This window comes from Miniopterus schreibersii (genome assembly GCF_964146895.1).
Source record: "Miniopterus schreibersii genome assembly, chromosome: 9".
NCBI classification, from domain to species: domain Eukaryota; kingdom Metazoa; phylum Chordata; class Mammalia; order Chiroptera; family Miniopteridae; genus Miniopterus; species Miniopterus schreibersii.
The window spans coordinates 56,280,183-56,292,188 of record NC_138118.1 but is presented as its reverse complement, the minus strand read 5'-3'; the positions used below and the strand labels follow the sequence as shown (position 1 = coordinate 56,292,188).

Here is a 12,006-nt window from a genome sequence, read left to right as displayed (position 1 = left end):
TTGCTTCTTTTTTAGGGAAACACCCCTGGATCTCTTCAGAAATCAAAAGACAGACCAAAAATAGGACATCCTAAAAATGTGTGCCAGATGTATCGTATCTAGGGCTTTTTGCACCCCAGGGTATTTGCCAGCTCCCTTTTGACACATCCCAAATATTTTTAGTACTTCAAAGTCTCCTACTTATTGCTTGCACAGCTGGTAGCTAAAAATACTTACACTGTATAATGCTACTTTATAAATCAAAGATTATTTTTCCAAATATCCTTTATTCAGAATATGCTTTCGTAGTTAGAGCTCAGGTGGAACAGGTTGGCTCAGAATGGAGGTCAGAGCAAGATGCCCAAGAAATGCTCTGAGCAGAGGAGTAAAGTCAGCGGTCAGTGGTTTTTAGACAGAAACTGACTGTGTAAGTCTAAAGGAAGGTATCGAGAGTTAAGACCAGGGGGACAGTGACTTCAGTCATTCACAATGGGCCAGCGTTTGATGTACCATCAGAGGCTGTCCTACAATACAGCCTCTAATAAAACTAGGCTGCCCCGAAGCCCTGGTAATAGAATTGGTTACCTTTATAGCAAGAAGGTTGGGAAAGCACCAAAATCTGCATGTGGCCTGTGCCCAGGCCGACTTCGCCGAGTTCCTGCTGTGAGGCCTAAAGTTCTCATGAGGTTGTCCAAAATGATAAAACATGTCAGCAGGGCCTCTGGTGGATCCACGTGTGCTAAATGTGTCTGTGGCAGGATCAAGCCTGCCTTCCTTATTGAGGAGCAGAAAATCGTTGTGAAAGTATTGAACGCACAAGCACAGAGTCAGAAAGCTAAATTCAAAAAATGAAGTTTTTTTAAGTAATAAAAGCAATTTAAAAATTCAAAAAAAAGAAAAAAGTTAAGACCATTATACAAAAATGAAGAGTTGAATAGGACTCACAGCTAAATTCCCAAGGAATCTTAATGACTAGGCGTCTATTGCAGCCAGAGTAGACCTAGCAGCTTAGAGAGATACAGCTGGGTCGTGATAACACGGATGAGTTTGGGTAGGCGATATTGGGGATACAGCCAATATCTGTATTATTGTTAACTGAGGTTTGGGGAGAGAAAATACAGGCTCGTGGAAGGCTGTCTCACAAAATAATTCAGTTATGAGAAGAATTAAGTATGTATAGCAAAAATTTAAATGCATGTTAATTGAAGGACAGGGTTCAGAAAAGGTAGTTTCTATTACTCTAAATGAGGCTGTAATGAGGATATGATTGTGAAACTGTCAAAGGGGCCAAAAATACTAGGCAATATGTGTGCTTGAAAGAGAAGTGGTGATCGCTTAGGAAAAAGCTAGAAACCAATGACTGGAAACTGTGATATATAGATCATAGAAAGAATCAGAGAGAGGGGAGAGGGAACAGGGGAGGAGACACAGAAATTCTGCAGATTCAGTGAGCTTCTGTCCCATGGCAGGGCTCATCTCAAGGACTGGGATAAGAGAAGGTCAATTTTCAGGCTGCCTATGGAATGAGAAATACGTAGGACCATGAATTCAAGCTGTTCGCCTTGAATGATTAAATTATGATTCTGAGTGAGCATGGTGTCCACTCTTCAACAAAGTGATGGTCCTGTCCTCTTTGTGCATTGAAGGCGTTGAATAAAAACCCCTCTCGGTTTAAACCACAACACTGTTTTCTAGTACAAGCACTAGCCATGTTATTTCGCTAAGATGAGACTGCTTTTCTCAGAAATGCATCTGATTTTTCGGAAACTCTTCTGAAAAAATGCCTTTATTTCTATATCTAATTTAATTAAGGTAGTTAAAGCATTTAATTCTACAGACTGAGTATACACTTGTGGCTGTTCCAATGATTGTTTTTAATAGGGCAGTTTTGAAAGTTGGCTCTGACTTGCCATATTCAAATTATAAGTTCTAAAAATTCTTTTTAAAAAAATCTGTCAATTTTGGCACTGCTTTTAGGATTAGGGCACACCTGGGAATACAGGAACATTTCCAACAAGACCTTGAGGGACCTAGTTCCTCTGCACTAAATCCCCAGAACGCATGAGCTGCCACTCACTGTCTCATTCTTTTGAGCATCTCTGCACTTGTGTAACAAACTGCAGAGCAGCTGTTTCTTTATTTCTGTTCCCGTGGCAGACATCTAGCTCTGACCTGTAATTTTGTAAAACCTAAGACATAAGAATAAAGAAGCATGTATTTTTTTATATGGCATCAGAGATGGAAAAAAAAACCCACAGCAACAATACCGGCTCTATATAAATGGAAGTAGGTATTATTTTAGATTCGTGTTAGAGGTGATTCTGAAAAGGGAATTAAGAAAATCACCCAGCAGCTGATATCAAGGATGTGTCCGTGTTGAACAGGAAGATGAATGGATTAGGAAATGCTAGCTAACAACAGTGGGGTATGATATTACTCCCCTCCCACCTCCATTTCGGCTTTGTAAAGAAATCATATGATGTGAGAAATTCCTTTGATTTTAAATAAAAGAACAGAGCAGAGTTAAACACTGTATGTCTGCCTGAGGTCACCAGATTTGCGGGACTGAAATCACAGATGATCTCCACATTTCTCCTCAATGCACGCCTGCACTTGGTTTACCAGGTGCTTCAGCTTGCTGTCCGGGCTGCAGTAATGAATTCTAAATTGTCACATATTGCCACAGTCACAGTATTTCCTACCTGCTGCCTACCGTGATGACCTGGTCTACAGAAAAGGGTTTCTACTTTAAGTTTTTGGCCTAGAAAACACACTACTTTCCAGGAAGAAGTCCATTCTTTAAAGCAGGTCCCTTAACATCCTGCCTTCATTTTCCATCTCATGCCTCCCATTTTACTGCACCCGAGAGGGATCCTGGACAATTGTGACCGTCACTTAGAATCAAACCTTACCATATACTCTGACTTTAGTCTTTTTTATTTCCAGGGGTTTCTCTTCTTCCATGTTTTGCCTTACCTGCTGGATCAGAAACCTTGAAACTGACACCTGATTGCTCTTTGCTGCTGAATCCCATGCTTTCTGCTCTGCACATGCAATGGCACAGCCGCTCCTGCAGGGGCCGGATGCTGCAGCCAGGTTGCTTTCCTCAGCTTCTCTGGGAATGGCAGCCAGCAATGACTCTTCTCTCTTTTCTGTTATCCTTGGTGGGTTTTTTCTTTTAAGTTTCTAGCATCCTTCATATATGCCATCTCCAATTATAATAAAATAGAGGCAAACAGGCAATCCTAAACTCAAATATGTTTTGTGGGTTTTTTTTAGAACGATCATTTAGGAAGGTACTTTTCCTTCAGAAACAATTCTTTCATTAGTAATTATATCCTATCTTCAATTTATTATGCACTAACCAAGACATTTAACCCCTCATAAAACTAAACTATAATTAGAAAGGGACACTGCCAAAGATTCCTGGCTGCATCACTAGTACATAAACCAACCATACCCTTTTCCTTTTATTCACGACCTGTTAACCTCAGTTGCTACAGCTGCCCCCACGACACTGCACACTTAAAAATTACTAACCCTCTTGAGACAGAGATACCATGAAAACGTCAGAGTCACTGAGGATGAAGCTCATCTGCACCTCCAGGCACACGGTCTGTGTCCAGTGAAAGAGCAGGGATGTGGCAGTGCATTAGTCTATTCCGCTGCTGTAACAAAATGGCACCGATTGGGTGGCTCAAGTAACAAAAATGTATGTTCTCCTAGTTTTGGAGGCTAGAAGTCCAAGATAAAGGTTTTGGTAGGTTTGGTTTTTTTCCTGAGTCTTGCAGATGGCCATCTCACTGTGTCCTTACAGGGCCTTTCCTCTGTGAGCGCTCATCCCCGGTGTCCCTTTGTGTGTCCAAATTTCCTCTTTACAATGACACTTGTCAGGATGGATTAGGGCCCAACCTAATGACTTCATTATAACGTAATCACCTCTTTAGAGACCATATCTTCAAATAAGTGGTGGGGTTAGGACTTCAACGTATGAACTTAGGAGGGACATAAGTCATCCCGCAGCAGGTAGGAAGCATCAGTGTCCTCACCGTAGCCCAGGCCCTAGAGTGGCACATTCATATGTGAGGATGGCCTCAGTGGAGAGCAGTGAAGGCAATACAAATGCTTAGCTTTTGTACTATAATGCATAAAAACCTAAGAATTCTTAAAAACGTAACTGGTGTGAGACTTTGGAAGAGTAAATAAAGACTGATTCACTGTCAGATAATTAAGAACGAATACTAAATAGCGCCTGCATCATTTTACACAAGATTTGCAAAAAGATGTGTTACTTCAAAGGTTTCAGTGACTTCTAGGTTTTTTTTGAATTATAGGTGCCATCAATTAAGGTAAAAAAATAAATAAATAAAGAATTTACTCATCAAATCTGTAGTATTTACTATGTGCAAGGCAGAGTTTTTAAGTTTTATTTTTTATTTTATCAATTTTCAGGGAGAGAGAAAGGGAGAGGGGGAAAGAGAAACACCGATGTGCAAGTGGAACATCGATTGGCTGCCCCCTGCAAGCCCCACACTGGGGATCGAGCCGTAGCCCAGGCATGTTCCCCAAAAGGGAATCAAACCAGCAAACTTTTGGTGCACAGGACAATGCCCAGCCAACCGAGCCACACCGGCCAGGGCTGCAAGGCAGACTTTTAGATGCCAGGGGCACCGGAGAGGACAAAACCAAGATATCCCTGTTTTTGTGGAGACTGTTGTATAACAGGAGGTTGTGAACAAAAGGGTAGATACACAGTAATGAGAAATACTATTTCTATAAATAAAAATATATCTAAATGTGGAGATAGAATTACAGTCGTGTTATCTCCAGTCCTGGCTAAAACGAGGGAGCCGTGTGACCCTCTGGGGAAGAGCTTTCCAGGTAGAGGGTTAGTGGGAGCAAAGGCCCACTTGTTTAAGGAATACACCAGAAATCAGAACAGCTGGAAGCGTGAGCCAGAGGGAGAGAGGTGAGGGGAAGTAGAGGGGACGTGAAGAGGTACCCAGTGCCTTATTATGAAAAAGGTTATAGAAAAAAATATTTACCTAACATGTGACAAATAAATGGTTGATGTCTATAATACAGAAGATCACCTAGAAGTTAATGACAAAAGTACAAACTGAGGCATAATAATAGGCAAGTTGGCCTTGGCTGGGTAGCTCGATTGGTGAGAGCATCATGCAGATACACCAAGGTTGCGGGTTCGATCCCCGGTCAGAGCGCATACAAAAACTGACCAATGAATGCATAAATAAAGAGAACAACAAATTGATGTATCTCTCTCTCTCCCCCCCCTTCCTCTCTCTCTAAAATCAATCAATCAATAAAAAATTTTAAAAAAGAATTGGCAAGTCAAAGACAGGGAAATCAAACAGGTCAAAGAAGGCAAGAAGATATGTTCAAGATATCATGCAAACAAGGGATAGCAAATTCAAACAATAATTGAATATGAAAGTTTTTCACCAATTTAACTTTTTAAAGGGGGAGGGAAGAAAGATAAGAAATGACAGTATTGAGAATAACAAGAATGCACATAGCAGTCAATCTCACAAATGACTGGTGGGGATGAAAAGTGCTCCAGCAATATCTTTTAAAAGTACACACATCCTTTGCCCCCGCAACTCAATTCTTGGAAATCTACCCTCAAGGAGAAAATGTACCAGTTGGAAAGGTATCTATTAAAACATTATTTGTATTGGCAAAGCCAAATACAACTAGAAACAACATAAATATGTATCAATAAGAGAACGGTTGCATTAATTATGGCACATAAATCATGTGTGTTTAAGTTATGAAATATTACACAACTGTTTAAAATAATGTTTCAATTATTTCTATTGACCTGGAAGAATATCTCTGATATCTTAAACACAAAAATCAAACATATGCTATACCACTGTTTTTGCAAAATAAACTAAAAGATACCTCTATACTTATTTATCTATGTTTGTATCAGGATAGAATAAGGTATGGAAATAAATATACCATGCTGATATTTATTACTTCAGAAGAAAAATGAGGAAGGTGATAGAATAACTATTATTTTTAAGTAAAAGGAAAACATGTATTCAAGAAGCATTTGCACTAAATCATATCCTTTTATGAAACTGGACAAGGGAAGCATTTCAATCATATTTTTTGTCTCCACAGCACCACAGAACCAGGTTGAATGTTTCAGTGAAATAAGCATTTTGAACAAGTTCAATCAGTTGTTTTATCTTTGATAAATGCAACTGTAGTCATTTAAATAAGAAAGGAGGGGGGACATTATAGACATTTTCATTTATTCTCACAGCAGAAATATTTAGACAATTGTCTGGAAGTGACCAGTATAAATCTCATTTTTTAAAAATAAAACTCACTAATAAGCAGATTTTAACATGGAAAGGGACTTCATGGTATCTTTATCCACTGATGGGAAATTACTGTCAGGCAGTCCTATAGCACAGACCCCCAAAACCACATTATGGAGTCTGTACGGGCTCTTACGTACACACTCAGTGATGAACTCATACTCTCTTTATGATGTGAGTCAACTTATCTCACCCATGATACCATGACAGAAAGCCTGCATCCATCTTATTTTTGTTTTCAGATAAGTAATGAGATTCTAAATTTCAGAACTCTGTAATTAAATGACAATATAAAATGACAGGCAAAATATTGAATATAAAATGCTTCTCTATGTGCTATTTTGTCCTCGGTTAAGTACTTAAATTATCAGTAGAATTGTATGTGGTTTAAAATCATGCAGTTTTATATGACCTATATTGATACTCAAATATTCTTTCTTTCCCATTTCAGAAACATAAAATGGATAATTTGCACTTATCTAACTTATTAGAAGGCTATAAATGGATTTTATTTTCTTCTTCAAAAGCAAAGTATAATTGAAAACAAAAGACTAACTGCTGCATTTACTCTGGCCTTTTTAACTAATTCATGATTATTATGAAGATCAAATTATACAATAGATTGATTGTTGTCACATTGGTGGTTGGAAAGATCCTTGGTACATCCTTTACTAACTATACGATTTATTTATTCATCAGGCAAATCAGAAAAATATCAATGTCTGTAATTAGCTTTTAGTTAAAATTAAAATAAGTGCTATTTTTAAGATTTAACAATAATTACCTGTGATACGTAAATGTCATTTTGTAAATTACATGCATACATAAATTCATAAATATATCTTAACTCTCTTGTATTCTCATAATAATTTTAGAACTTCAATAGTCTAGTAAACATAAATCTAACTGTAATTCATAAAAAGTAAACTTTGAAATGCTAAATTTGGTTCAAAGTTGTAAGTTAAGGGGACAGGGGATGTTGCTTAGCTAAAATCTGATTTTAAAAAATATTTTCAAATTATTATATCTAATTGAGAAATATGACAGTCTCCAGTAGCAGCTGTTGAGAAACTATTCCAGTGGTAAAAGATATGACAAAATGAGTTCTCAGTGCACATATCAGGTTTTACTTTCGATATTAATTTTAACCTACAGTCAGACAGTAACAGGATAGGAAGAGTAAACAGGGTGAGGAGATTCTGAAACCTGCTGATCCTGAAGCTCTATCATAATCTTGAGCCATTTCTTTCTCACTACAGACTGTTTCCAGAAGGTACCACCTAAGCATGTATTATGAGTCAGAAGTGTCAACTTTGAACAAATGTATTTTCTTTTAGAATGTCTGGCACTTTTTCAAAATTTAATATAAACTCTACCCAGTGAAGGGCTATTAATTATATATCAATGGAAACCAACTCCAAACAAATTTTAAAATGTTTCTATCAAAATAATATTTTATCCTTGCTATCATCTTGCTACATCATGTTTTCTCCTAAATTTATATCTTGTTCCCTGGGGGGGGGGACGGGACGGGGGGCAGGGGGGCGGAGGGAGCAGCTAGCATGTAATCAATTTCTCTACCTATTATTGGGGACACTAATGTGGGTGAAAGGGGGAGGGTTGACCTGGTCTAATCTTCTAATAAACAAGCTGGTAGCCAACCTCCCAAGAAACAAACAAATGGCATTTGCTAGTAAGATTGGCCTACTCCATAAAACTCTTTTAGCAGGTGGTCCATAGTTTGAGATTTCTGGATTTCTTCTAGGAAACAAACAGAGCCTCTATAGATTTGTGAAGTATGGTTTCCTATAAAGGTCACACAAGCTATAAAAGTATTTGTGTATAAAATGAAGATGTTTCATCATCTAAAAAATGCTTTCTGCTGAGTGAGGTAACCCACGTGCACAGACACATCCTTTATTATTCTAAACTAGAAGATGCATCTGATGTGAGAAGGAAGGGTGCTGAGAGCTATGTTTGGAGTCCCAGAGGCCTACTGGAGTCACCCATGTCTCTTGATTGCTTATATCTTAGAAATTTATTTGTAAACCTTAATACTTAATTTGACCGTCCAGTGTCTTGTGTTAGCTCACTCTTCCACCAGCTATAAGTTTCCTTCTCTGTCATTTCATCCATCTACCAAGTCCCAAGGGCCACCTATTCATAATACCTCATCCTTCCACCTCACACTCACCCTTCTCTGAAATAACAGAATCTTAACATTGTAGAACCAAAAGGATCTTGAAGACAATCTATTTCAGTTCCTTTGTTTTGTCAGTGAGGATATACTGATTCCCAGAAAAATTACGTGAACTATGATAATAATTTCAAATTCAGGGATTTTCACAAGATATTGTAGTTTTTGTTAACTACACGACTAACTTTGACAATTTATTATATGTTGACTTGGATTGTCATGCAAATATTTACATATCTCATTTCTTTAAGTTATAAAGTCTTGGCCAATAGGGGCTACATTTATCTTTATTTTATATATTCTCAGACAATTTATATATACATAGGAATGCTCAATAATATGCACATGGATGAATGAATCATTTTCTGTATCTATAAAATGAGTTTGGTACTAGATTCTAGCCTATATATTTAAATCATCATCAAAATCCCATAGTGAATTTTATTAAAGCTTAGTTTTCCAGTTTTTTCTTTTCACTTCCTCTGGCCTGTAACACCCACACCCACCTCCCCCAAGTAGATTCACATTCAATAGATTTGCTGTAGAGCCTGGAACTTTCTTATTTTATAATAGCCTAGGATATTCTGATGATGAACCAGGTTTAAGAGCAAATAAACTGGAGGTTTTAGCAAGCTGAGGTTTATTCTACTCTGCGTGTATTTATAAAATATATTTTAGTCATGAGGATCTTCAGGTAAACTGGTATAAACAAATCTGATTACAAGCAAAATCTTGAATGTGCATGCACCATAAGAAATAGGTTACAAACCTATCTTCATCACATTTGCTTTCAGGTTTATAGTAGGAAATACAACATAAATCTTTATTATGTTATATGGAGGGGAAGGATTAAAATTTTTCCTAAAGTATGGGGGGCTATACTTTTTTTCTCCTTTTACCATATCTGCTATATGTAGGGTTAGGAGTGATTTTATTTTGCATATTTGAATATATGTATTGTATTTCCTATAAGAATGTCACTGAAAATGTATTAAATTATAGTTTCCATTTTATTAGGCCCATAAGAGAAATATCTCTTATGCTTCAGCATTTCTAGATAACTGTGTTTTTTTAAATTAAATTTATTGGTGACATTTGTTAATAAGATTACATAGGTTTCAAGTGTACAATTATACGATTCTGTGATACATCATCTGTATATTGCATTGTGTGGCCACCACTCAAAGTCAAATCTTCTTTCACCACCATATATTTGACCCCCTTCACCCTTTAAGACTCCCCAAGTCCCTTCCCTCTGGTAACCACCACAGTGTTGTCTGTGTCTATGAGTTTTTGTTTGTTTTTCTTGTTTGCTAATTTCCTGCTTTCCGTTTTATATCCCACATATGAGTGAAACAAATACAAAGGATCATACAAGAATACCACGGTTTGTTTTTATCTCGTGGGTAAATTCTATTTCTTATTCATATTGTTGCCTAGCGAGCCAAGAGTCAAATTTAAGGCTCACCTGCAGCAAAAGTAAGCAGTTTTAAAACATGTGTTTGGTCTGCTCACTCTACTCCTTGCTTGATTTGAAGTGCTGTAACCACACTCCTGTCTCCCCTAGATTTCTTCATGTACTATTTTTTCTCATTTACAGGGCACAGTTTTGCAAATTGCCTTAAAAACTTTTTAGAACAATTTAAGACAAATAAATGTATGACTTCATAAATGCATTTATTGAAAGAGTCTGTTGAATACTACATCAAAAAATAAACTTCTGTTTTAGTTATCACGATACACTGAAATTTAGCTCATTTGTCACTCAGCCACCCAGAACACTGCCCTCCCCAACCAGATCAAAAGCTGGTAGTAGGGAAATGGTGCATGTATCTTGAAAGTTACCAGGTGAATGTTAGTAGTCATGTTATATTAGTAGTTACAATCTCTAACATGATTGCAGCTATGTAAAATTGATACTTTAAAACCGGGAGTTAATTTCCTCCTGAATAATAATACATTTCTGCAGACTACACTTTCTAAAAAACAAGACAATTATTAAGGAGGGTCCTGATTTATTATTATTTCTTTTATAATAGTTCTACATTTTAGAGACCTTTTAAAAACCTTCTGTACTAACTTCGGTACTTAGGGTGGTTGTATTTTAGTGGTAAGAACTAATGCCATCCTTCACTATGCTTGGATTGTATTTATCTAAAGTTCTTTCCATGTCTGTCAAGCCTCCCTCATAATATGCAGGCTCAGAGCTCTTAGATGTTTTCTTTTTTGAACTGCTGTGAAGGATACACCTTTGCCTCTTGCACGTTCTGTGCTTAACACATGTCTGAGTACATTTCAACTACATTTCTTCTCCACTGAGCTGTGTAATGATTAGGATATAGAAGGTCATGAGTGACATTTAAAATTGGGCTTGTCTCAGAACTTAGGCTGTTAATCAGAATTATTACACTGGGGGAAGCTATTACTTTTGTAATTTAAGTAAAGATAGGATAGGGAAGGATCTGGATCGCAGATTCTGAGTCAATCTGGGACCAGATCTATGTGCCCACAGGAAACAGACTATACTAACATCACTTCAATTCAATTTGCAAATTTTGGAACCACAGAAATAAAAATATAGCTACCTGTGAGTGAACACATGTACAGACAGTATAATCTTAAATTGTGTATCAATAGAGAGTGCTTCCTTTGAAAGGGACCAAATGGCCGTTAAAAGGTCTTGCTTTAAGAATACTGTCCTACTAATATAGGTAAACTATCGGTACTCCTCGGTTCCAGATGTGTACTGATAGCCTACTGTTAACCAGAAAACATCCATTATTTATGCATCATTAAAATTCATTTTCTTCTTTATTCCAATGAATGAATCTATTTCATCTTCCTCAGTAACAAAATCCTAATTAAGAATTTTTTTCATTTGGGGTCTTTTTTGATTCCATATCAATTTTTGGACTATTTGTTCTAGTTCTGTGAAATATACCATTGTATTTTTATAGGAATTGCATTGAATCTATAGATTGCTTTGGGTAGTATGGACATTTTAATAATGTTAATTCTTACCACCCATGAGCACTATATATGCTTCCACTTATTTATTATTTGTATCATCCTCATTTTCTTTCTTTAATATCATATAATTTTCTGAGTATAGGTGTTTTACCTCCTTGTTAAATTTATTCCTAGGTACTTTATTTACTTATTTTGCAATTGTAAATGGGATTGTTCTCTCAGTTTTGCTTTCTGATGGTTCATTATTGGTGTATAAAACTGCCACCGATTTCTGTATACTTATTTTGCATCCTGCTCCTTTACTGAATTCATTTACCAGTTCTAGCAGTTTTTTGGTGGAGTCTTTAGGGTTTTCTATATATGGCATAATTTCTTCTGCATTTAATGACAATTTTATGTCTTCCTTTCCAATTTGGATGCCTTTTATTTCTTTTTCTTGTCTGATTGCTGTGACTAGAAAGTCCAGTACTGTATTGAATAACAGTGATAAAAGTAGATATCTTTGAG

The 12,006-nt window shown here is 36.8% G+C and overlaps 1 protein-coding gene and 1 pseudogene across 2 annotated transcripts in view; one reads left to right on the top strand and one right to left on the bottom strand.

Moving 5' to 3' along the window:
- The window catches only part of ZNF804B (zinc finger protein 804B), a gene marked incomplete at its 3' end in the record, with an annotated part of 418,502 nt that overhangs the window by 272,019 nt on the left and 134,477 nt on the right, over nucleotides 1-12,006 (bottom strand). The gene's annotated exons all lie outside the window — the stretch shown is intronic.
- Nucleotides 469-831, top strand: LOC308561408 (large ribosomal subunit protein eL34 pseudogene; annotated as a pseudogene). The gene has a single exon. The product of its transcript is annotated as a large ribosomal subunit protein eL34 pseudogene (transcript).